A 27230-nucleotide genomic window follows, 5' to 3' on the forward strand; every position below is an offset into this window, starting at 1 on the left:
TTCCAAAAAAAAAAAAAAATATTGAACAACAAATATGTTTTCCTATGTTGTAGGAAAATGTTATTTTATTGATTTGGCAGAGTTGTGGAACAAATGAAACTAGCAAAGCATTGCTTAGCCAAATTGTTTATTCACCATTATTGATTTTACAAGTACAATAGATACAAATACTTATTTCTGAAACTGATATTTTCTTCCAATGATATGGTGATTATCTTTAGCACTTTCAGTAAATCATTAAGCAATTATACTTCAAAATTTCAACCATAAAGTAGTAGGACAGTAGAGATCACAATGAAACAATGATACACAAAGACAACACAAGATTTACCTTGGGAAAAACTGTTGGAATCACAATTGCCATTACACCAAAACCTGCAGGTGTTAGTAAACAGATGCATTGCCAGAGTTAACGGATTCACGAGAGGTGATTAAGCACATGTCGCAAAACACACGGGGAGCGTTGGTTTATCCAATGAACAACAATCCCCCCCAAGGCGAGTTGGGTGCGATTCAAACTTGAGACCTTTGGCTTTGATACCACTTGTTGGAATCATGATTGTCGCTACACCAAAACCCGCAAGTGTTAGTAAATGGACGCATCACCAGAATTAACAGATTCACAAGAGACGGTTAATCACATGTTGTGAAACACATGGAGAGCATTGGTTTATCCAATGTCCAACAAAATCCACTTGAGAAAAAACCCAACAACGTTTTCCTTAGAAAAATTCTTCAATTCAACAAGAGATACAAATGATCTTTCCTAGTCAAAATAAATTCAAAAAGACCAGCAAGAGAACCTTGGTCAAACCCAGTCAAACTGTCTACTTATCAAGTCAAAATGCTTCCCAATAGACTTGACCTCGTCTGCTCTGTTAGGGCCAAATTTTGGCCTCCTACACTAAAAAAATTCAACCCTGCTGCCAAATATACCTAGAAACTCGTCCACACGAGTGAAGTTAAAAAAGAGAGAAAGACACACGTGCGAGGTCAACATGGAGAGATAAGATGTTGGATTTGTCTTCGTCCTTCTTGCCCTTTTTCTCCTTCGCTTAGATCAAAAGATGTTATGTCTTGGGTGATTGAATGGTCCCAAGAGGAGGAGGTTGAATGACATCTAAGTTGCATGAAACGCTGAAACGTCTAGAAGATTCTGAAACGGGGACGGCCCGAAACACGACCGAAACGTCATATATATATATATATATATATATATATATATATATATATATATATATATATCACCAAGACTCTGGTGTGGGGAGACGCGGGTGCGGGGAGACGCACATGGGGGACGTGTGGGAGTACCCTCAAATTTTAGGGAAATTTCAAGGGTGCGAGGGGACGTCGGGGTATATAATTTTTAATATATATATATATATATATAATTCAAGTTCATATTCATTGTTCAATAATGAAAGCATAAATATTAAATAGACTAATAGTAATATGGATACCAATACATTGAAAATTGAAATTTGATTCAGACATAAAATTTAAATTCATAATTGAATTAAATAATGACATACATTGATCCATCCTCATCACTCATTTTGATACATACTCATTATTCATCCATACCATGAGATTCAATAATGAAATATTCAAATACATTGATCCATATTCATTCATCATTCTAGAATCTAAATTGAAAGCAAAACATACTAGTATATTACCATACACTATATACTAGATATTGAAGTTTTGAGGGGGGACGCCCAGACACACCCCTTTTGGGGAGTCTCATCACCCACACCGGGGAAACGCGTCCTCTTGCGTCTCCCCAAGACTCCCCAAAAAGGGTGCGTGGAAAAAGGCACCCCCAGTAGACTTCCTATCAGGGGTGCATGGGGTGTGAGGAGTGCGTGCACCCGACCCTAGGGGACGCATCGCGTGGAACACTGTATATATAGAGTCAATATTAAATAAATTATAACACATTATTTTGCAAGAAAAGAAAGAATGAGACATATAAATGACATTTTAGAAGGAAATCCAAATTTATATTAACTCCAACAGATGATTACATGATGCAAATATCCAAAATTAGCCTTTATAGATGAGGCTTTACATCTAATACTCCAAAATCAGCCTTTATATGTGAGGCTATATGTGTTAAAACTAAAATAAAACATGAACTAAAGACAATCATGGCTACATTAACATATCATTACTAATAAAACTCCTCATCCTCATCAGCAAAGATAGAACAAGATGCTTGTTCAGCAGAAGAGGCAACTCTACTAGTGCTTCCAGTTGCACTTGCATCACCACTGGCACAAATATCAAGAGCAGAAAGAGAGAGCTCTAAATCTGGACATTCTGCATCCACATCCCATTCTTTATGAGGTCCACTTGTATATTCTTCACTCCTATGAGACACAAGGTGTAGGTTTGAATGCTAACAACCACATAAAAATTAGTTTATTAGTGTGTCTTGGTGTTAGCTGGGGCCCACACCCTTTTTCCACTCTTTGAGATGGCCGAAAAAGGCCCAAAAAAAAATTCTATTTTTCTTTTTGGCCACCGAAACTCAGCCTGTTGCGGCCGAAACTCCGTCGAAACACCATTGGCCGTATCATTCGGCGTTTCCAAATCATGAAACGTCGTAAGATATGGTCGACAACATTTTGGCAGCGTTTCAATCAAGTTTCGGCGTTTCGAGATGTCTCGAGTACTAGTATGCCACTAAATCTAGTGTTTCCTGCAACATAGAATGACATATATATAGACTTCTTGGGAGGCCAAATGGGTTCCACAACAAGCTAGGCCAACTTGACTTTCTTGATGCCAAGATATTCAAATTTAAAAATTAAATTTTTTTCCCTTTGAAATGACATGAAGAACACGTCTTGAATTTAATATTACATATATATTTGAAGGGCTAAATTATTAAATATGAAGAATGACCATAGCAACAAAAAAAATCCAACACTCCAAGGAAAGGTTGAATGAGTTAGCTATGTTGATGCATCAATCCACTAGTTGTGGAAGGCATCCTGCATTAGTATCATGCTCAACTAACAACACGTCGTCACTTAGAGCAATTCACCAATTATCCAAGTTGTCACTTGGACCCTGGTCAACACCTATGACCTATGGTGAAATCTTGGGCTATTACCATTCTTGCATGTTGATTGAATGGTAACTCTCTTGCTTGATGCTAAAGGCACGCACTCGCCCATCTAGCGTGTTGAAAGTTGTAACTAGGTTTGGTCTTCATTATAATGTAATTGTAATCATGACATTGTATATTCTTTAAAAAGAAAGAAAGAGAAAGAAAAAGAAATTATATTTTATTTTTGGAGTATGGGTTTCATACTCAAGTTGGAGTCAAAAGCATGTACTTCGTCGTTTTAGCTCTTCTAAGTCTTTCTAGGTCTTTCTAGGATAAAGAATAATATTGGCCATGTGTCATAGTCCCATTAACACTCATTGTAATGAAGAAGAAAAAATTATTTTATCGAGAAAAAGCCATGGAAAAGCCCAAGGCCAAGCTGACCCAAGAGCAAGATCAAGTCGACCTAAAGGAGGGGTATTTGACCCTCAAGAAAGGTTATAAATACAAGGGAGCTCGACCTCATTTGGACAAAGACACAAGAAAGTTCGATCTACAGTAGTGAAGGAGAAGAAGAGTAGTTGGGAGGATGAAGAACAAGAGCAGAATTCAAAATTTTATCAAGAAAGTTTTTCTCTTGTCTCGCTAGGGTTTGTGAAGTTGTCAATTGCAGGCAGACGAAATTCTGTAGCAGTTGCAAGGGGCCGAAATTCTGTTGCAGGGATCAAAGTTGTAGTAGTAGTGTAGCAATATCGAAGTTCTGGAAGCTGTCTCAAGGCAAATCTTGTTAGGGGTTGGCTTGGTACTTAGAGGGTTTATTGGCTTGGGTCTTTGGGTCTTGGAAGTCTCTTTTGTAAGCAAATTCTAAAGAAGAGAAGCATTTTCTGGGTTTTCCCCTTAGAGGGGTTTTGCCCTGGCTTGGAGCCTCTATCTTGTGTACTTTGTCTCTCTTTGATCTTTATTGTTTTGGTAATTACTTGATGAACATATCTAAAGAAGTAATAAAGAACCAAATAACATCAGAAGTAATTACCATGATAAAGAAAATAAGTTCTAATCTACAAGTCTCCATATTTTCGAACATGGGATCAAAGCTAAGGTGCAAAAATGAGACTGAAGATCACATCTTTGCTGGCACTAAGGCGAGGGTTATAAGAAAGGGTTTCAAGGTTCTTGTAAATCTCACTACATATATCAAGAATTGTCTATTAAAGATCATCTCCAAGCTTGCAAAGGAGGTATCAGATGGAAGCTTGTTGTCTTCTTTATCCAACACATTCAAGGACAAGAATGTATGGGTTCTGACAGTGGTGCCTCCAGACATATGACGGGAGAATGCAGTCAACTCCAAACCCTATCTAAGGGAAACTCATCTCACCTTATCAAACTTGGAGACAAGAGCTATCTAGTGGAAGGCATTCGATCTACATCATTGGAGCTCAAGTTAGGTGGAAGCATTCACCTCAACAACATTTATATGTTCCAAGTTTGAAGAAAAACTTATTTTCTATTTCTTGTTTAGATGATAAGGGCGATAGGGTTATTTTTGTTGATGGCAAGGTTTTGGTTTTGGGTAAGGGCTTTAGCATTAATGAAGCAAGGGTGATTGGGATTTCTGAAGGGACATTGAATAGACTCTATACACCTCTAAATCAAGCCCTAGTTCACTTAGAAGTGAGACTTTCCGAACTATCACATAGAAGGAATGGACACCTTCACTATAAGACTTTGCCATCTCCGAGTCAAATAGTTAATGGTATCCCTGAAATGAAGGAAGATCATGAAGGGACCTGTAAGGGATGTGCTCTAGGAAAGAATGTAAAGAAACCATTTGCAAGTAGTGATACTAGATCTAAGGAAATTTTAGATCTCATACACTCGAATGTATGTTGACCTATGGTAGTAAAGTCTCTTGGTGGGCATTAGTATTACGTAACCTTCATTGATGATTACTCAAGGAAAATTTGCCTATACCTTCTCAAGAACAAGGATGAGGTATTCAAAAAGTTTCAAGAGTTTAAGAATGAAGTGGAAAACCTAACCGAGAGAAAGATCAAAATTCTAAGGTCACACAATGGTGGAGAATACACCTCCAAAGAATTAATAGCTTTCTGCAAGGAAGCAAGAATCAAGAGAGAGCTCATTGTTCCCTATAATCCTAAACAAAATGGCGTGGTAGAAAGGAATAATAGTACTATTGAAGAATGTGTCAGGGCTATGCTACATGATCAAGATCTCCTTCAATTCCTATGGGGAGAGGCATGCATGACAACTATCTACTTACAGAATCGAAGTCCTCATAGGATTCTTAACAACATGACTTCGGAAGAAGCATTTATAAGAAAGAAGCCAAGTGTGGATCATCTTTGGATATTTGGGTGTCCTATGTATATTCATATACCCAAGGACAAGAGGAAGAAGCTAGATCCAACCAGTCTAAAGGGAATCTTTGTGGGATATAGTGCTTCATCAAAAGCATATAGAATCTATATCAAGGAGGATCGTCGAATTGAAGTAAGCAAGGATGTCATCTTTGATGAGAGCATAGCTTACAAGAAATCAAGGGATGTTCTAATTGACTCTGATGAAGAAGAGATACCTGTCTTTGAGGATATATTTAGGGAAAGTGATGTTCAAGAAATGGGACCTGCTCAAGAAGATCTTGAAGTTACTTGTGAGCCTATAAAACAAGTAATTGTTCCAGAAAATCAAAAAGGACTTGTTTAGCTAAAAACTACTCTTCAAGAGGCCGAAGGACATAAAGCATCAAGAACATCCAAGGAAAGTAAGAGACCGAATAGGTATTCTGGGTATGCTAAATACACGACAAAGCTTATTGAAACGAAACCTTCTTCCTATGATGATGCAACTAAACATCAAGAATGGAGGAATGTTAAGTAGGGAGAATACTAGTCCATAATGAAGAATGATGTCTAGGAAATTGTCCCTAGGCCAAGTGACAAGTCTACAGTCACTTCAAAATGGATTTACAAGATAAAGCACATTGCAAATGGGAGCATAGACAAAAACATAGCAAGGTTTGTAGAAAGAGGCTTCTCGCAGAAGGAAGGAATTGCTCCCACAGCAAGGTATACAACAATAAGATCATTTGTTTCGTTAGCTCCTACTATGAGATGAAGCATCTATCAAATGGATGTCAAGACAACTTTTCTAAATTGGACCTTTGATGAGGAGGTTTACAATGAGCAGCCTCAAGGGTTTGAAATAAATTAGAGGGAGACTCGTGTCTGCAAATTAAATAAAGCTCTACATGGCTTAAAGCAAGCACCTAGCGCCTGGTATGCTACGATGTATGCATATCTATTGAGACATGGTTTTACCAAGAGTACTGCAGATCCTAACCTATATATCAGGGTGGTCCAGGATGAACCAGTTATCATACTCTTGTATGTGGATGATCTACTAGTTACAAGTGTAGAGCATCGAATTCAGGAATGCAAGAAGCAGTTAGCAGCAAAATTCGATATGAAGGATCTTGGGATTATGCATTATTATTTGGGACTAGAGGTATGGCAGAAGCTAAGAGAGATATATCTTAGTCAAGGTAAGTATGTGATCAAGATGCTTCAAAAGTATGGCATGATGGATTGCAAGCCTATGATGACTCCTATGATTACCAATTTAAAGAAGTTGAGGAGTTCAAAATCTAGTTCAGTGGATCCTACTTGCTACAGACAATTGATTGGGTCCTTGATGTATCTAGTAAATACCAAACCGAACATTTTTTTTGCAGTGAATGTCCTAAGTTAGTTTCCAATGGAGACAAAACATGATCACTGGATTGCAACCAAGCATATCTTGAGGTGTTTATGTGGAACTATATGTCACTGCCTCCAGTACACTAGTAATGAAGTCCAACTCGTGGGATATACAACTTCAAATTGGGATGGCAGTGAGAAAGATAGAAAAAGCACAACAAGTGGATGCTTCAACCTAGGATCTTCCATGGTCTCATGGATGGGAAGAAAGCAGGATACGATTTCTTTTAGTATGTGAGGCCCTAATTTCATAATTTAACAGGGTTTAACAAATTCATGCTCAAAATAACTGTGAAGCCCTAAATTCAAAACTGTGGAGGCCTAAATTCACAATTTAACAAGGTTTAACAAAAATATGCTCACATTATACCAGTATATATAATTTTAATACAAAATTTATCAATTAATCTATTGAGTACCAACCTAGATTTCTATGGTTGAAAATGTCTCTACTCTGCTAGAACTCTTTCTCCCACTGTGTTACCAAAACAACCAAAACCTCTCTTCCAAACTAAGCACAACTTCAATACCCAGCTCCAAAGTACTTCAATTTCGAGGTACTCTGGCCCCCGTGCCCAAAACTTCAAGAACAATTTAGCCTTCTATCAGTAACACTGTGAGAATTTCCTACTGTCTCTCTATCAATTTCCCCAAAATTCCTCCTTACAATTCACTCCAAAGGCCAAGACCCCCTTCTAAGTCGCACCCCTTCTCCTTATATCTCTCAAAACCACCGTCTTTCTTCCCTTTCACCGTCTCAGTGTCTTGGTGTCCTATTACATGGAACTCAGCATGCTCTTCTATCTGCTTTAACCCTATGTTATTTGATAAGATTTGATTGAGTAAGTTATTCACCTTTAAAGGATATGTTTAGTTGACAAGTTTAATTCATAGGCTTTATTTAAAAGGTTATAGTTTGTTTAAACTTTTATGTCCTATGTCCCTTCAATTATATTTCCTTAAATTCCTTTATATTATAATTAATACAAAATATATAATTTCATTTTTATACTTAATAATTAACAATAATTAATATAATATTATGTTAAAGTTCTTATTTAGTTAATATAATTCATAATATTATAGTTACCTTTTATTTTGTATAACACTTTGTATTTACTTTTATTTTGGATAATATGTTAATGGTGGTTTACATAGTAAGTAACCCATCTTAATATATACATTATATTCTGTCGAGTTTGGTATTTACTCAATGTCTCAATAATTCATTCATTGGACTTTTCATAATTAGTTAACATGTATACTAGTGTAGTGCATGTGATGCATGCATATGTAGCTATCATATGCATGCCTCGTATGCATGCTAATATTCACATTATATTGGTAATTATAGGTGGGTCATTACTGAGTAGCACTAAAGTTGAATATGTTGCTGCAAGCGAGGTCTGTCGAAAAGCATTTTGACTTAGGAAGTTACTATTTGTCTTGTTTGAAGGACCACTTAGCCCTCCATGGATACATTGTGATAATCAGAGTTGCATAAGATTAATGGAAGACCCGGTGTTTCGTGCGAAGACAGAGCATATAAACAATGAGTACCACTACATTAGAAGCTTGGTACGAGATGGGGTCGTGGAGCTGCACTATCTACCTATAGATGAACAAGTAGCAGACATACTGACTAAAGTGTTACCAAACAAGAAGCTTGAGTACTTGAGAGGTAAGCTTGGTTTGGTGGATATCTCTTCCCTGATTGAGAGGGAGTGATATTGGATAGTTCTTGTCTTTATGGGTCAGGCACTAGATTAGGACTAACAGCTGTAAGTCTTAGTGAAGGCCATAAAGAAAAAATGGAGTCTAAAGGATTGGATAAGCATCTAGATTGGAACTTCTTATGGATTGTAGAATCTAGGGAAAGAAGTTGTTGACCGATGCTATTTGAGGATGAGCTAGGGCATACAAGATAAGAGTAGTCGAAAAGGACCAATATTCTTTGACGATCCAGGTTTGGGAATCCAAGATAAGAATAGTCTGAAAAGGACATACCTTGTAGACATTCGGATGGGATATGTGCCTCGAGAGGAGTGTGGAAGTTCACGTAAAGCCTCCCAACATAATGCTCATAATTAAAGATGAGCTTGTTCAGTTAAGGCCTTCAGGGACAGTGTTGGTTATGATAAAAAGATGCCTGACAAAGATGACTTACCAATCTGACTCTTCTTATGAGAATGCTTCAAGATTGAGACTCCTTGTACCATGAATACCTCCCTAGTTAAGAGGGAGTGTTGAAAGTTGTAACTAGGTTCGGTCTTCATTATAATGTAATTCTAAGCATGACATTGTATATTCTTTATAAAAAATGAAAGAGAGAAAAATAAAAAGAAATTATATTTTATTTTTGGAGTATGGGTTTCATACTCAAGATTGACTCAAAAGCATGTTCTTCGTGCTTTTAGGTCTTCTAGGTCTTTTTAGGTCTCTCTAGGATAAAGAATAACATTGGTCATGTGTCATAGTCTTATTTGGATTCATTGTAATGAAGAAAAAATATTCATTTTATCGAGAAAAAGCCATGGAGAAGCCCAAGACCAAGTCAACCCAAGAGCAAGATCAAGTCGGCCTGAAGGAGGGGTATTTGACCCTCAAGTAAGGATATAAATACAAGGGAGATCGACCTCATTTGGACAAAGACACAAGTAAGTTCGATCTGCAATAACGAAGGAGAAGAAGAGTAGTTGGGAGGACGAAGAAGAAGAATATAAGTCGAAAATTTATCAAGGAAGATTTTCTCTTGTCTCGCTAGCGTTTGTGATGCTACCAGTTGTAGGCAAACAAAATTCTGTAACAGTTGTAGGGGGTCGAAATTGCAAGGCCAAAATTTTGTTGCAAGGGTCATAGTTGCAGTAACAATATCAAAGTTCTGGAAGCTGTCTTAAGGAAGATCTTGCTGGGGGTTGGCTTGGGGCTTGGATATTTGGGTCTTGGAAGTCTCTTTTGTAAGCAAATTATAAAGAAGAAGAGAAGCATTTTCTGGGTTTTCCCCTTGGAGGCGTTTTTCGCTAGCTTGGAGCCTATATCTTGTGTACTTTGTCTCTCCGTGAGCTTCATTATTGTGTTAATTGCTTGACGAATAGATATAAGGAAGTAATAAAGAACCAAATCACATCACAAGTAATTATCATGATAAGGAAAATAAGTTCTAATCTATAAGTCTCCATATTTTCCAACATGGGGAGCACTTCGAGCCTTGATGCTCTCAGGGCCATTCTCTCTAGCCACATTTTGTGGTTGTTGGTTGTTGGTTTCTAGTAGCATCAGATATGCTCTAAGTCTCAAATTTTGCAGGGGGGATTAGACACATGCATTCTCCAATACCCAGTTGGGAAATTCCACCTGGGGACAGTTTTATTAAAATAATTAATTATTTTTAACGGAACCCTAAGTCTAAACTTAGGAAATTAAAATAATTAAAGGGTATTAATATAAACTGTGGGTGAAACTTCTAAAAGAAGTCGGAGATCAAGTCAATATGATCCTAGCCATTGATTAGAATCTAATATGGGTCGTTGATTGATCAACGAGAGGATTATAAGAGAAGACTTCATGGGCACTTGGAGGACACACAGAGGAGAGATCAGAAGTTCAATTTTCTGAAGTAGAGTAGCTCTCGGGGAGATTTTCGATAGTGATCTTTTGCAGTGAGGGGCAAAGATAGTATTCGGAAGAGGGAAGTTTTCATGGGCCGGAGAGTACAAGGCAGAGAAGGTAGAATGATGTCCAGAGAGAGGCTGACGCTGGCCCACGCAGAGATGACGCAGTGGCAGCGCAGAGCCTAGAGGGAGATCGAATTCCTGCTGAGGAAATCGAGTTTCAGAAGTCAAGAGCCGGGGGTGTCAGATCTGGAGGCTGAAAATCGAAGTTTCCGGGCAGCAGAGGATCCAGAGGAGGAGGAGCGCAGTCCCCAGCAGAGGTGACACAAAGACTGCGTAGGGTTGATGCAGATCTGCGTAGAGGCTAACGTAGAAGGGGCATAAAGCCTCCTCCCAGTGAAATCAGGGTCAGATTCTTCCAATGAAAAGGTGAGATCATCTCACTAATTGTTTTGTCCAATTTCTCTCTATATCAGATAGCTGATTGGGCTTCCAATGAACTATACTCAAATTTACTACTGCATAATAATAAACCCCTCAAAACTACTGCACCAATTTTCTCGCATTGGGTGTTTCTGGGGATATTTGTCCAAAAATAACTGTGTCATTGTGTTGTATCTTTTTCCTGTTTAGTTTCTTGTTTCGGCATATTATTTTAAATAGTGAATGTTATAGTTGTATTTACTTCGACATTTACGGTATAACACAATAAATAACTTGTATGGATTAACAAGTAGGAGAAGTAACATCAGTTTGTTGCAGTAGGGATTCCGAGTTTAGGAATTTTCACATGGTATCAGAGTCGTAGGTGAAGCAAAAAGAACAAAGCCAAAAGACCCAGCGATGAAGGAAGAAGGGAATTCGAAATTCTTGCAGAGGCAGCATTTCGAATTCCCAGAGGAATTGCATAGTCCAGACTGGAGGGCAAACTCTCTGAGCGAGTTGACGGAGAGGTAAGACTTTCAGATCGAAGTTTGCTAGCGTCAGAGGGAGGAGCGCACCAGATCCAGCGAAGAGGGATTTTTCCTGGTGGGATGCAGTTTTCTGCAGGCAGTTGTTGGGAATAAAAGATGTCAAAGGGAAGAGTTAGACACAGTTGAGGGAATTTCTTCCTCAGAGAATTCCTAACCAAGGAATTCGAATTCTCACGAGTTGAGAAACAGCAGGAAGCAGCAAATCTACTGACTCTAGTAGGGACTGTGTAGGCTAGCCCAGCAGCAGTGCAGAGGAAAGAGGAGGTCATTCAACTTTCTATTTGGCAAATATGGCAGCCAATGGACTGAGAGATTAGGACAAGTTGGATGGGGCATCCAACTATGTGATCTGGAAGGCAAGCATGTCGTTCCTTCTGGACGAGCATTTTCTCAAAGTCTATGTTGACAGAGTGGTGGCTGAGCCCGCGGATACAGATCTGCTTAAGAAGTACAAGGGAGATATGGCAAAGATGAAGAGGATGATCCTAGAAGGGGTGAATGATCATGTAGTCTGTCACATCGCTAACAGAGGGACTGCTAAGGAGATGTGGGATGCATTATCTACGTTGTATCAGGGATCTTCTGAGCAGCAGAAGATGTACCTTGAGAAAAAGATGAGATCTACGCAGATGCAGAAGGGGGAACGCATTGATCTGTTCCTCATGAAGCTTCAGGAGACCTGAGACGTGTTAGCAGTTGTGTGGTCAACACCTCAGGGTTTCGAGATGGTTAGACTGGCCCTCAACTTAGTCTCAGAGGAGTGGCAAGTCTTTGTCTAGAGCATCCTGGGCACAGTGACTTTGCCAAACTGCAATGAAATGTGGGCATCTCTTAAGCAAGAGGAGATGAGAAGGGACTTTATCAAGTGTAAACTTGATGGAAGCAACACCAGTGGGTCAAAGCCCAAGGAGGACGAAGAGAATGCAGCCCTCGCATCCAAGGGGCAACAGTAGCAATGAAGGCGAAAGAAGGTCGTTTCAAAGATCAAATGCTTCAAGTGTGGGGAACTCGGTCACTACGCAACACAGTGTCCTCTCAGGAAGAAGGACAAAAATGAGATGCATGATTCGAAGGTTGTAGCTGCCAAGATAGAGGAGGATGAGTTTTCCATGACAGTCGAAATACCTCCAGGAGGGAGGTGGGCTGATTTAGAGTTGTAGTTCGAAAGAGCTACAGATGGGCAGGATCCTTGAGGAGCCCACCTCTCGGATCAATTCCTTGCTACAGGAGCCTAGAACAGAAGTAGCAAGATGGACCGGGCCAGTTGATGCAGAGGAGTGTTAGAGTGACAGTTGCAGTGGCTAGCAGCGCCAGAGATTGGGCAGCGAAAAGTAGAGTTGGCAGCAGTGCAGACAGCATAAAGTAGAGGTCAACAGCAATGCGAAGGCTTCAGAGGGTCAGTGTAGAGACTTGTATGAAACGTATTCTTGTATATATAAAAAGAAAAAGAAATTATTATTATTATTGGAGCATGGGTTTCATGCTCAAGTTCTTTTATTTTATAGGTCAAGCACCCATTAAGTGCTTCTAGGGTTTATCCTAGGTATAAGAGTCATTGTCATATATGGAAGACCCTATGGGCACATTGTAAATTGTAAAAGAAAAATTGGTTTGTCTTGAAAATGTCAAAATACCTCCAAGATCAAGTCGGCCTCCAAGAGCTGTCAAGTCAGCCTAAGTGAAAAGACATGTCCACCATTGAAGGAAACCTATATATAAGAAGAACTTGTCCTACATTTGGATCATTCACTCGCTCATCTCTTATACGAAATTTGGGCAACAGTTTATTTTGGGCAGCAAAATCTTCTAGGGCAGTACGAAATCTGGGTTGTAAAATCTTTTGGGGCAGTACAAAATCTGGGCAGCAGTTTCTTCTGGGGTAGTACAAAATTTGGGCAACAGTTTCTTCTAGGGCAGTACGAAATCGGAGCAGCAGTTTCTTCTGGGTAGCCAAATCTTCTGGAGCAGTACGAAATCTAGGCAGCGAAATATTCTGGGCCAGTACGAAATCTGGATAGCAGAATCTTCTGGGGCAATGCAAAGTCTGAGCAGCGTATTCTTTTGGAACTACGAAGTTAGGGTTTCTGCACTGGGAAGTCTAATGTTCGATTTTCGAAGCAAGAAGAGAAAGAAGGCAAGTGAAGGTCCCTTGGGGTTTCCTACTAGCCCTAAGACTCGAATAAAGGAAAGAGAAGTCAAGGGAAGAGCAGTTAGAGGGAGATCAAAGTCTCCCAGAGAAGAAGCAGCAGTCGCTGGGCAGCAGAATTTGGGATTTACTGGAAGTCGAAGATACTGCAACTGGAGGCCGAGGAAGACTTGATCTTGGAGGGTATTTCTTTGAGTCTAGGTCATGGTACTCATCGAAAGATCTGAAAGATAAGAAGCGATTTTCGGGTTTTCCCCTCAAGAGGAGGGGTTTTGGCCCTAGCTTGTAACCTATATACTATGTCACTGTTCTTACTGTTTTGGCAACTGTTTGATGTATCGCACATTGGAATAATAAATATCAAAGCTAATAAGTAAAAAGGTAACACAAACAGTTATCAAGCTAAGAGAATTAACATATACATTGCCCTATTGAATTATCAACATGGTATCAGAGCTTTGGTTCTCTAAGGGCATCATGAAGATCTCCTCTACAATGAAGAAGTTCATCAAAAGGATTGCAAGCCATCTCAAGAAAGTCATCAAAGTGTGCATCAAGGCACATGAATGGTCACTCCCACCAATTAAAGACCTTATAAAAAGGAAAATCCTCATATTTTGTGGAACTTGTAGACAATAAGAGGCATTGGATCATCATCCATAAAACTAGAAGATGGAAGCAACATCAACCTCAACAACATTCTGCTTGTTCCAATTTGTAGGTTTCCCTCAAGCTTTGGAGGGAGCCCCCAACAACTCTCAAAGATAACTATCTCATGTCTTTTCAGTTTTGGGTTCATGTACTCATTTAGTTTTGAGTATATTAAATACTAGTCACCTTTCTCCCTATGTTGTCTCGATTAGGAAAAATATTCTGCAAGGAGGAGGATCTCTCAAAACAAGGTTAGTCAAGAAGCAAAGGTATGCTTTGAATACATTGATTGAAAGAAGTATTCATTTGATGATCTATTATTAACCTTGTTATGACTAGCTGTATTAAATCTTACTGATTCTTGTTTGGGTGATTCATCTCTTGATAAATCTACCCACCCCACTCATATTCTTGATTGACTATGTAGAACCCTAGACATGTTCTTGAAAACCCTAACCAAAGGGTATGCTAATGTGAATGTCTAAAATCCTAAGCTGATTAGGGATATTGTGAAATGCCAGTTGAAGTCTTCATTGATGATGTCATGTTTGGGATTTTGGTATGATCGGGAAATCCTAACTTGTTAGGATGGAATGATAAGGTCTAAAATCCTGGAACTTGTGAGTTTTTGGTAATGTAGGGTTTGTTCTACATTGGAACCCTAGCTCATTAGGGTTTGGTGGAATGTGTGAGCAAGACCCTCATATTGTCTTAGAAATGTTTTCCTTGGTATGAGTGTGTTTGTCTGATCAAACCCTAGTGTAATCAAGATGATTGTGTATCTAACTCTTATTGATATTTGTGAAGTTGGGTTTGACTAACACATGATATGATATATATTTGCATGATGATAAAATCTAGGCATATATATGGATATGTTCTTTTGGTTAAAGTCCTAGGTTGGACTAGGTCAAATGTATTTATGTTATTAGACATATGATATGTTGATGTATGGTTATGATTTCCTAGATATATGTTGACCTAGTCATTGATGGTCATGATTTAATAGAAGTCCTTGTCTGAGATTCTAGGATGTTGATGTTTGGAAATCTAGGGTGTTATAGCTAAACCCTAGTGAAGTTAAAATTGTCTAGTATGTGTAATGTAACAATCCGAGATCTATGAATTTCTAGGGTTTTTGAGTTAAACCTTAGTCAAAGTAAAATCTTTGAAATATGATGATTTGAGATATGTGAAAGATTGTTGGAAGTCTAAATCTTTGGTTGAGATTTATAATTGATCGGAAATCTAGGGTTTGCAACTAACCCTATGTTGTAGCGGCTACAACCACGCTCCAAAATTTTGCCTTAGCTTCATTTCGGAGCCTCCCTACCAACCTTTCACAGCACCATGTCTTGCTTCGTCAAGTACACAAGCTTCAGTGATTTTCTTGCAGAAAGACAGCCTGTCTATCAAAGCTTGTTTCATTTCTCTCACAAGTTGTTCCTCCAGACTTGGTCCAATTGCAGGCTGAGCAGCTCCCTCAAGAAATTGCGCAATTTTGGAGCGCAACCAGCCTTCCCTCCAAAAATTGTGCAATTCTATCTGGCAGCCTGCTAGGCTCCAAAATTGCGTAATTCTGCCAGTCAGGCTTCATCCAAAAAATTGTGCAATTCCTCCCAGTAGGGCTGCTCAGCCCAGAATTTGCGCAATCCTGGGCAGCAGTCAACTACTCTGCCCATAAATTGTGCAAATCTTTTGGGCAGCCAGCCCAGCTCCCTTCTAGAAATGTGCATTTTCTCCCAACAGTTGAGCAGCCTCTTGCATGTGCAGTTGGGTTGACTAGTTCCACCCAGGACCAAGGAAACTTGACTTGCATGCATGACTTGCTTTTTCCCAGAATAGCAAAAGGCAACAAGCAAAAATCATCCCTTGATTCAGGTAGCTATTTTTAGCAGCTGGAGATTACATGCAAAGATCGTTTTAGAATTTTTCCTCCAAGTGTCGCTTTATCCTAGATTTGTGGCATGCGCGTCATGAGCCCAAAATTATTTATTCGATGCATCAGAGCTCATTCTTTCACATCGAACTTGGACCTCTAGCATCCCACAACACATCCAAGACTCTTCGACACAATCGGCCTAGCTATTCACGTGTAAGTGGTCTCAACTTGTCTTTTTCAGCATTTCTGTCGCTTTTTGTGTTTTCGCTTATGTGAGTGTTGTTTGATTGATTTCTTTGAACGCTTGCTATCATTTACATGCATACTAGCTTGTACTAGCACCGTTTCAGTTTTCGTTAGCATCTCACTATTATCGCATGCATGAAATTGTTTTGCATGAACGGTCGTCGATTCGGCGACTCGCTTCACCCACATGCATGTTGTTCTGTTTTCTGAATCTTTCATTCACTATTTGCATGCACGATCATTTGCTTCTTCTTACACTCAGTATTGCCATGCATTCATTTTCACATTTGCTTTCAGTTGCCCGTCGGCGAGTCCAACCAGGCTTGGCTCGAACTCTGCCTCACCAAGACAGCATTGTGCAATCCTGAGAGGGAAGGCTCTGTCTTCCTCTCCAGAAATGTGCATTTTTGCCCAGTGACTGTCCTCCAGGCCTGCCTTGCACAATTCTGAGGGACAGTGACTATTGGCCCAGAAAATTGCGCAATGCAATCACTGAGCCTGCACTCATTGCCAGCTGAAATTGCGCATTGCACAATTCCAACAGTCAACAATTAGCCTGGATTGCGCAATTCCAATAGCCAGTCATGCATCCCAGACAATCCAGACTGCCTTTTGCGCAAGTCTGGCATCCAGTCTCCAGCCTCCCAGAAGAAATTACGCAATCCTTGCTAATGATTCCCCAGGTATGTGTTATGTCGTTCCCTGAATTTGCTTTGGTTTTCACTGATAGATTTCTTGCCATGCATGTCACTTTGTCTCCAGATCTAGCAAGTGTTTGTCCGCCTCTTAGCAGTTTAGAATCAATGGCCTCCAAGAGAGCAGGATCAAAGGACACTGACTGAAGTGCAACTAGAGCAGCAGTTGAGCGAGTGCCCGCGAGTCTATCGATCTATGAAGATACCAAGCTGTTTCTAGACAAGGACATCAAGTTGAAATGGCAAGAGGTCAATGATGCATTTGCAGGCACTTTTGGGGAAGACCTCGAGGACCGCCAAGTATACGTGAACATTCACAAGTCCGACTTGTACTGGATTGCATGCAAATACCCCATTTTCCCATGCACAGACATGATACACTAGATCGTCTCACACATTGATCCCGAGACGATGACTTTGAGCAGTGTCAGTGAGATGAAGATTGCAACCTTCTGGGCACAGGATTATGATGAGATGTATCAAATGTTGGAGCCCATGACTATCATGGAGACTCCCTTTAGCTTACCTAGCAGCAATGCCAACTCTAGAGACATTTTGAAGAACTGGGTAAAGGAGTCGGCTAGATTTAGGATGACACCCAACCAAATCTACAAGACGAAGATACTGCAGAAGGCGTATCAATACTTGGTCATCTTTGCATGTCGACTGTATGGCCAAGAAAGCACGGAAACCTTCCCACAGAGTTGGGTGATTGCATTGGACCAACTGGCCAGAGAGGGCAAACCATGTAACTGGTCCGACATGTTGGCTCATCAGCTGAAGGAACAGGTAACAAGGGCTCGACAACCACCCAAAGGTATGCAAGTAGAGATCTACATGTCTGCCTACATCTTGGATGCAATCTATGCCCGACAGGAGTTCCCGGGCTTGAAGTGGGCATGGTCACCGGTAGAGACTGCTGTGAACACTTATTGTAAGTTGTTGTCTGAATGCAGCTTCAGAGGAGTTATCACACGGTTGTCCAATCATTTTGTCACCCCGGTTTACAAGATGATATTTGAACAGGATCCACCCTGCATGTCGAAGGCAGCAATGGAGGCATTGATAGACATAGCTGATTGGTATGCCTCACCATCCGACACCTTCATACGAATGTACAGTGCGGAGAAGCCTCCGCATGTTCTACCGAAGTTTTCCTTGGACATACTCGTCATGCAGGAAGTAGCATATCACATATCGGTAAGATTGACAGCTAGGTTGCATCGGAAGAAGAAGGCACCTTGGCCCGCTCTTCCACCACGCATTGGCGTATACGAGATCCGGAGTTTCAAGCAAACGGATGTCGAAGCAGAATAGACGAAGAAGTATCCATTCAACCTCTGAAGTTACAATCCGTATGACCCACATTGTTTTATGAAATATCACTACGCGAGAGTACAGTTCAACTGGATCCACGGGGCATTTCATTGGGCGAAGGAGGACCCATGGAGATATTGCTATAGTTTCTCCAAACCCAATGAACGGGTCGGCTTCACTGTGGAATGGTTAGCGAAGCAACGTGAAGCAGCATCTCCAAGAGCACCAGAAGTAGCAACGGCAACAGACGAGAACATACCAGTGCGCGACAAGGGCAAGAGGAAGATTGTCGATCGCATGGAGGAATAGCAAAGCTGCAAGTTCGCAGATCCACTTGTGGAGAAAGCAGCTATGGCTATAGAGGCAAAGAGGCAACAATGTGACAAGCGAAACGCGCAAAGGCAGAGAGAGAAACGGAGAATGGAGGAAATGGAGGAGTTGCATGAGTTGAAGGAGCAACTCTGAAAGGAACAGGTGTTGCGCAAACAAGACAGGGAAGCGCAGCAGCAATAGGTACAGCAGGGGGCGCAACATGTGCAAACAGATGAAACAGCGCCCGTTCAGGTAGTGGACTCATAAGAATAGTTGGCATCAGGCAGACAGGGTGAACCATCGCAAGAGCAGGAATTCATTCAAGAGATAGAGCAAGTGCTTGAACTGATGGATACGGATGTGGAACAACAGGAGTTAGAATAGGACATCGACCTCATGCCTCACCACCAAGTGGTCGACCCACTAGCTTCACTGCATCCAAAAGATGAGAAAGTCCCAAGCGACCAAGGAGATATTGAGATCCTTGGAGATCAGCCGGAAGGAGAGATGCACAACATCTCATTCGACGAATCTCCGCATAGAGTTGTGAAATCTCGCAGAGTGTCAACTCCGGAAGATCATACATCTCCTGCACAATATGAGGAACAAGTGATCGTTTCTGACGTGCGCAAACATCCAGCAGCCTTGGTCGATGCTACCAGAGCATATGTCGAAGCCACTAGCTCAAGTGTTCGCTTTCTAATAGCTAAGAATGAGCGAATGGCTAAGCAAATACAAACAGCCAAGCAAGGACGAGAGTTGGTAACAGCATCTGCCCGAGCAGAACTGAAGAAGGAAATACTAGATGAAGTGTTGTCCCTTGAAACAGTCATGCAGGCGTTGTATTCCAAGTTTGGTACCATGCACAAGGCAATCGTCCATCTCAATGGATGGCAGCAGCGATGTGCTAGAAGAGCATGTATCTTGGCGAACGCACATGATGTTGTTGATTACATGCAAACATGGACGATGAGATACAAGGGAGCCCCGCTTCACTTGCCTAAGATGATGAAGCTCAGAGCGGTCAAGCTGAAGGCACGCATCCGAAGTCAGATCCGAAACTATGAAGAGCTCCCGCAACTCATCACTAGTCTTCAGGCTTCCCATGCATGTGAATTCAAGAGTATGGATGTTGTGGTGTGCGCAAATGCGATCCCATCTATTGGGACTCTCACCCAAGCGAAGACAAAGGCACAGGTCCAACTAGAGTTTGACTCATACTTTGATGAGTTGATGCGCATTGCCACCAGCCCAGACTTGCCCATCAGTGCAAACATCATGCACAAGTATGTTGTTGGTCCAGCCACATTGAAGACAATGATGCGCATGCTTTCAGATGAGTTGGACAGAGGAGCCCATGCAATGTACTTGGATGCTATGGAGGCAAGACTCAGGTTCCAGAAAGATGTCAGCTTGGAGTATACAGATACCATAGCAGACTACCAATCTTGGCATCAGTACGCTATGGTTGATCATGGTGAGGATGTCAAAGAGTTGGACTTCCCACGGTTGTCTGAGTCATAGTGATATCTTGCATGGCTTGTTCAAGCCACTTTTTGTCTCACATGGGTACATGTGCATTGTAATGTAACATCTTGTCAAGTGTAAGTCAAGTGTCGATAGTTGGACGTAATAGTCATAGAGTAGGTGAAGAGTCATGAGGGTAGATAAACTGTCACAAAGGGGAATGTCAAGGGCCACCCCACCCTTTGCTATAAATAATCCCTCATAACTCATTGTATAGGCTTTTGGTTAGCCAAGCTTTCGATAGGACTATCTTAGAGAGAGCTTGGACAATATTGTAATGAGCCTTGGCTTCTCCACTGCGCAGAGCTAGTACATCTCTTTGGAGAAGCAGGCGGTTGTGGCTATAACGTTCCGCTATCGGAACTAGTGCTTGGACATGGATGTATTGTATGATTGGAACTTACACTTCTTAATATAACAGAGCCATCATGTTTCATACATATGTTGTATTGTATTCTATGCTATCTGGTTTACTATAAATGATATATGAATCTATTTGCTTACGCATGCATGTATAGCTTTTTGTGTATGTATTATGAATCTTTCTTAAATGTGTTGTTGTTTTAACCATCACTTTGGATTGCTAGCTAACTTGTCTTCCATGTTGTGATGCATCTTTGCTCGTGTGTTCTCTTCTTAACCCCATGCTATCATAGGTTTCCAAGGGGCGCACTCAACTCAACCCCCGTGTGTTAGAACCTCTCATGCACCTGTTAAGTTATGGTATGTTCTATGCTTATAACAGTTTACTTCTTTTCCTTATTATATTCCACAGATTAGTAATCACATGTCCATAAAGTAAAGTGCAGATAGAACATTAAACGATCGACAAAAAACAAGCCAAGACAAGAGACAAAAGATGTAGCGACTAGCCTAGTAGCCAGGGACAAACCCCACAATGTGTGGGGAAACCCTTTGATCAAATCTTCTTTTATCTTCAATAATTCAGCAGAGAGAAATAGTACAATCAATCTGATTCATATAAGCAGTAGCAAACCCTAGATCAGCAGCATCAGCATTAGCGGCTTCATCATCAAACTAGGGCAGATGATATCTCACAAACCGACCATCGGATCGGCTTGATTCCACCCCCAAAAGTTGCGGCTTCCAGAGGAGGTTCAGATGAACCTACAATGCAGTTCAAATGAGGAGATCTTCTAGTCCATGCAGGTCAAACTTTACTTCTGCAGTTGCAGCTTAAGTTTTGGCAGCTTCTGGCTTCAAACTAGGGTCATCGATATCTTGCAAACCGTCTAGCGAATTGACTTGATTCCACCACCAAAATTTGCGGCTTCCAGAGGAGGTTCAGATGAACCTATAGCACTGTTTTACAACCAGGCCGGGTCGAAACGGAAACGGCCTGGTCATACCGGGTCATTAAAAAAAATTTCGACCAGGCCAAGTAACCGGCCAGTTTGGCCGAGTCATAGCTGACTCGGTCAACCAGGCCGAGTCCGCATTGACCAGGCCGGGTCATTAAAAAACGCGTGGGCAGCGTTAAACTTGTTTTTTTTTCACTTTTTTGCTGATTTTTGGTAAAGTAAATAGGGTTTGTGGATTCCAAAAAGGTTATGGTAAATTGTTAAATGCTTTTGGGGTCCATTTCCCCCTCCCAAACTCTATTTAAGACAGCTAAATGCTCTCATTTCACTCACAGCAGTCTTATGCATTTGAGTGAGAGTCTTCTTTGAGAGTTAGTGAGCAGTTCTTGAGCTTGTTTTGGAGCAGCAGTGAGGATTCTTGGAGGAGCATTGTAGCTGGAGTGAGGAGCTTCTTGGGCAGCCATTTGGAGCAGCATTGAGGAGCTGATTCTTGGAGCAAGCTTGAGGAGGCAGTTTGTGCCTGGAGGTATTTTTTTCCACCCTTACAAATCTGTTTTTGCTTAGTAAAATTTAGGTGCATATCAAGAAAGCTTAGAGAGTGTTTTTTGTCAAATAAATGAACATTGAATCATTTTATTTTTTTTTTTCATTTTCAGATTGTTTTCCTAGTCAAAAAATGGCACCTAGAGCAAAAGATCCTGCTTGGGCATATGTTGAAATGGTTGATAGTCAAATGCAATGCAAATTTTTCCATAAGAAAATAAAGGCAGGTCCTGGGGGGATTAATAGGCTGAAACTACACTTGGCAGGGATTAAAGGCCAAATTACCCCATGTCCCTCTGATGAAATTGAGGAGATTAGAAAGAATTTGTTGGCCAGCTTTGAAAAATTTAAAGAAGATAAGGCTAGGCAACAAGAGATACAGGCTGAGATTGGGAGGAAGAGGGAGATACAAAGAATGATGGCTACCAACCCCCACTATGATTTTGAGGGTTCTTCCTCTATCCCTCAAACTGAGGCATCCAACCCTTTCCGTTATGTTCCTCCCTCTTTTGGTTCAGTTCAAGATAAGGGAAAGGGTAGAATAAAGGGTAATGTGACTATCAAAAGTTATTTCACTCCCTCCTCTCCATCAGATGCACATGGTCCTGAAGTTAGTAAAGGTCAAATTCAGCCCACTTTAGATGACCATTGGAAGAAAGAATTGAGGGAGACTGCTTGTGACTACATAGCTAGATGGTGGTATGATGCTGATATCCCCTTTAATGCTGCTCGTTCACCATATTATGAGCCTATGTTTGATGCCATACATGCTGCTGGAAAAGGCTTCAAAGGCCCTACTATGCAAGAGCTAAGGGGGGTTCGTTTGCAGAAAGAAATTCAATCCATTAATGAGTATTTGCAAGAGTTCAGAGACTCATGGGCAAGAACAGGGTGTACCATCATGTCAGATGGATGGACTGATCAAAGAAACCGTACCATCATAAACTTTCTTGTCTTCTGCCCACAGGGAACCATGTTTTTAAAATCAGTTGATGCATCTGATAAGGTAAAAGATGGCCACTTGTTGTTTCAGCTATTGGATGAGGTTATTGAGGATGTGGGGGTGGCTAATGTTGTTCAAATCATCACTGACAATGCCTCTAACTATGTTCTTGCTGGTAAACTGTTAGAGGAAAAACACAAGACCATCTTTTGGACCCCATGCGCTGCACATTGCATAGACCTCATGCTTGAGGATATTGGAAAATTAGATTGGGTCAGAAACACTGTAGATAATGCCAAAAGCATAACAAAATTTATCTACAATCATACACTGGTTTTGAGTCTCATGAGGAAACACACTGGAGGCAAGGATATTATTAGGCCTGCCATCACTAGATTTGCTACACATTTTTTGACATTGCAATCTATGCTTTCCCAACATAGAAACTTGCAAAAGATGTTTTCCAGTGATGAATGGAATCAAACCAATTGGTCTAACAAACCAGAAGGCAGAGAATTGAAAAGGAAAGTCCATGATGAAACTTTTTGGAGAAAGGCAGCAGAGATTGTGAAGCTTGCTGAGCCACTGGTTAAGGTGTTGCGGTTGGTGGATGGGGAAAGGTTGGCTATGGGCTTCATTTATGAGGCTATGGATCAAGCAAAGGAGCAAATAAAGACAGCATACAAGGATAGAGTGGCAAAGTATGGGCCCATTTGGGCAATCATTGATGAAAGATGGAACAATCAACTCCATCGCCCTATACATGCAGCTGGGTATTTTTTGAACCCACGGTATCATTATAGAGCTAAGGAGTCAGGAGCTTTGAGCGGGGAGGTCAGAGATGGACTGGTTGATTGCATTGAACGCATGATCCCATCGGAGTCTGATCAGCTGCAGATACATCAACAGGTCACATCCTTCAGCAATGCAACAGGTACCTTTGGGAAGAACCTAGCAAAGATTGCAAGAGAAGCAGATGAGCCAGGTAAACAAAAATTTCAATTTTCAATTTGTTAACGGTTTTACAGTTTTACTTTTTTTATTAAAGACTAAAGTTTGTTAAATCATTTATAATTTGAAAGTTAGATATAATTTGTAATTTTGTTGAGCTTCAGCCTTCATCTAACTCATAATTCATTACACTCCTATGTTTTTTGCAGCACAATGGTGGGAGGCCTTTGGTGGCCAGTGCCCTCAATTGCAAAAGTTTGCAATTCGTATTTTGAGTCAAACTTGCAGTGCATCTGGGTGTGAGCGCAATTGGTCTGTCTTTGAGAGGATTCACACAAAGAAGAGAAACCATTTGGAGCAAAAACGGTTGAATGATCTAGTTTTTGTCCAATACAACCTTCGGCTCAGACGGAACCAATTGCTGAACAAAAGACCTGATTCAGATCCCATTGTGCTGGAAGACATTGATCCAACATCAGATTGGGTAGTGGAGAGTTGTGCACCAGAGTTTGATCCTGATGAGGATCTTGATGAACTTGGCCAAGTTGGCCTGGGTCTGGAACATCAACTTCCGCCTGTTCAGTTGAATGCAGATCCCGATCCACCAGCCTCAGTGTCACAGCCAGCAAGGACTCCGAGGAGTAGGACTCCAGTTGTAGGTGCTTCCTCTGCTCAGCCACGACAGAAGCGCAGCCGCATATCTACTCTATCTCAGCGTGCATCTGCTAGTGGTACTGGCACCACTTCTACAGTTGCAGTTGGAGACGATGATGATGAGGAGGCATGGGGCACCTTGTCTGACTCTGATGATGATGATGAGTCTGATCCAGAGATTGGTCGATATGATCTTGGCTCCTCTGGCAGTAGCCAGTAGTACTAGTATTGGAGTCTGGTCAGCATCACAGTTTACTTTTGATGTAGAGGCCATTTCTAGCCTCCTTGGTTATTTGTATTTTGTTTTGAGTCTTTGATCATGTATGACAGTTGACTATGTATTGCCATTGGGTACCATTTTGATATAATGGATTGGTTCATGAGCCTACTTTGATCATATGTTGTCTTCCATCTATATCTATGTGTTTGGAAACATGAATGAAAATCTTTAAAATTATGTTTAAAATATTTAAAATTATGTTTTTTTATAAAAAAAATAAATATTTAATGTATTTTTTACAACGACCGAGTCATTGAAATCGACTAGGCCTGATCATTACCGAATCCTGGTCGGAGTCGGAGTCGATCCTCGGCCTGGTCGGAAACCTGGTCCTGGTTGTAAAACACTGACCTATAGCGCAGTTCAGATAAGGAGATATTCTAGTCCAGCAGTTCAGATAAGGAGATATTCTAGTCCAGCAGGTCAAACTTTACTTCTGCAGTTGCAGTTTCAGTTTCAACAGCTTCCGGCTTCAAACTAGGGTAGTCGATATCTTGCAAACTGTCCGTCGGATTGACTTGATTCCACCACCAAAAGTTGCGGCTTCCAGAGGAGGTTCAGATGAACCTACAACGCAGTTCAGATGAGGAGATCTTCTAGTCCACGCAGGTCAATCTTTACTTCTGCAGTTGCAGCTTCAGTTTCAGCAGCTTCTGACTTCACATGTGTGAGGGAGAGACCCTTTTCTGCGCAATAGAGAGAGAGAGAGAGAGATGTGATGAGATGAGTGAGTCCAAGTGAGGAAAAGTCCTCCTGTGTTTATACACAACGTTGGTGTTTGAATAGATACGACTATTGGGCTTCTGAGCCTACATGAGTTGTAAGTCAACTTGATAATAAAATAAATTCATATCTCCATGAATACTTATCGGAATCGGATGATATTTATATCAATCCTACACCTCTCGACGAGAGGAATCTAATAAAAATATTATCAACCATGAATAAGATGACCCACATGAAGTTTTGCCCTACTTGCCAATTTTAACACTCCCTCTCAACTAGGGAGAACTTCATCTGCAATCTGTCTATCGTTCATTACTATTCATCCATCAAATTCACTGCCCTGTACAGCCTGTCCCATGCCCTGCTCTACTCTACTCTGCCTATTCTGCTTTGTCTTGTTCTCCCCTGTACTGATCTGTATTGATTTGCTCTGTTCTGCTCTGCTCTTGCATTGTTCTGCTCTGCTCTACCTTTGTCTGAATTATGAAGAAGAAGAAATGATCGAGGATGTATCATACTGACTCAAAGTCAGTCTTAGAGTATGTACCACTGGTCCCAGACTAGTCTCAACCAACCCGAAGTCAACGTCATAGTATGGTACAACTGCACTGGTACCAGACCAGTATCATTCTCCAGTGACTCAAAGTCAGTCTCAAAGTGCGTACCACTGGTCCCAGACCAGTCTCAACCCACCCAAAGTCAGCTTCATAGTAGGTACCACTCCTACCACTGGTCCCAGATGAGTATCGCAGTCTCAGAGAGTGTACCACTGGTCCCAGACTAATCTCAACCGACCCGAAGTCAACACCATAGTATGTACCACTCTCACTGGTCCCAAACCAGTACTACACTAACACAAAGTCAGTGTCAAAGTATGTACCACTGGTCCCAGACCAATATCATTGATCCCAGATCAATGGAGGTCATCCTAGCATAGGGAGTACGATAGATACAACAATGCGTCCATCAGTACTACTATGGTCCCTAACTTCATTTCCCTGCGCATTGATCAGATGAGAGGTACTTCCCATGAGTCCTAGACTGCATCGGTAGGATGCCTCAACAGGAGAACTTAATCAATCTCGTCCTCACAGGGGAACACATCAATCCTGCTACAATCACCATGGAGAACACATCAATCTAGACCGCCATGGAGAACACATCAATCCAGGCCTCACAAAAGAACACAGCAATCCTGCTACAATCGCCATGGACAACACATCAATCCAGACCTCACAGGAGAACACATCAATCCTACTACAATTGCCATGGAGAACACATCAATCCATGCCCCACAAGAGAACACGTCAATCCTGCTACACAGGAGATCGAATCACCTGTTCCACAAGAGAGCGAATCATCTTGTCCCACACGAGAGCGAATCATCTTGTTCCAGTGCGCACCACCAGGGGAGGGTGAGTCACCCTATGGTCGTATGTTTCTCCAGTAAGAACTGCAAGCCCTCAGAGCTCCCAGAGCTCAATGTATGCAACATGCAGGACCCTTGTAAAAAAGTTTCTTGACGACTCCAAGTCGTTTGGGAAAATCATAAATTAGATCTTTCCTCGAGGCTTTGACAAGGTGTATCGACTTGTACATCATTTTATTGT

General features: G+C 41.1%; 1 protein-coding gene across 7 annotated transcripts in view; it reads right to left on the bottom strand.

Moving 5' to 3' along the window:
* LOC149251416 (Rab3 GTPase-activating protein catalytic subunit) overlaps positions 1 to 27230 on the bottom strand; it is a 361557-nt gene that overhangs the window by 38441 nt on the left and 295886 nt on the right. The gene's annotated exons all lie outside the window — the stretch shown is intronic.

Source organism: Pinus tabuliformis, chromosome 7, assembly GCF_031772625.1.
Source record: "Pinus tabuliformis cultivar Carrire ecotype Pingquan chromosome 7, CPIR1, whole genome shotgun sequence".
In the NCBI taxonomy this organism is placed as follows: Eukaryota; Viridiplantae; Streptophyta; class Pinopsida; order Pinales; family Pinaceae; genus Pinus; species Pinus tabuliformis.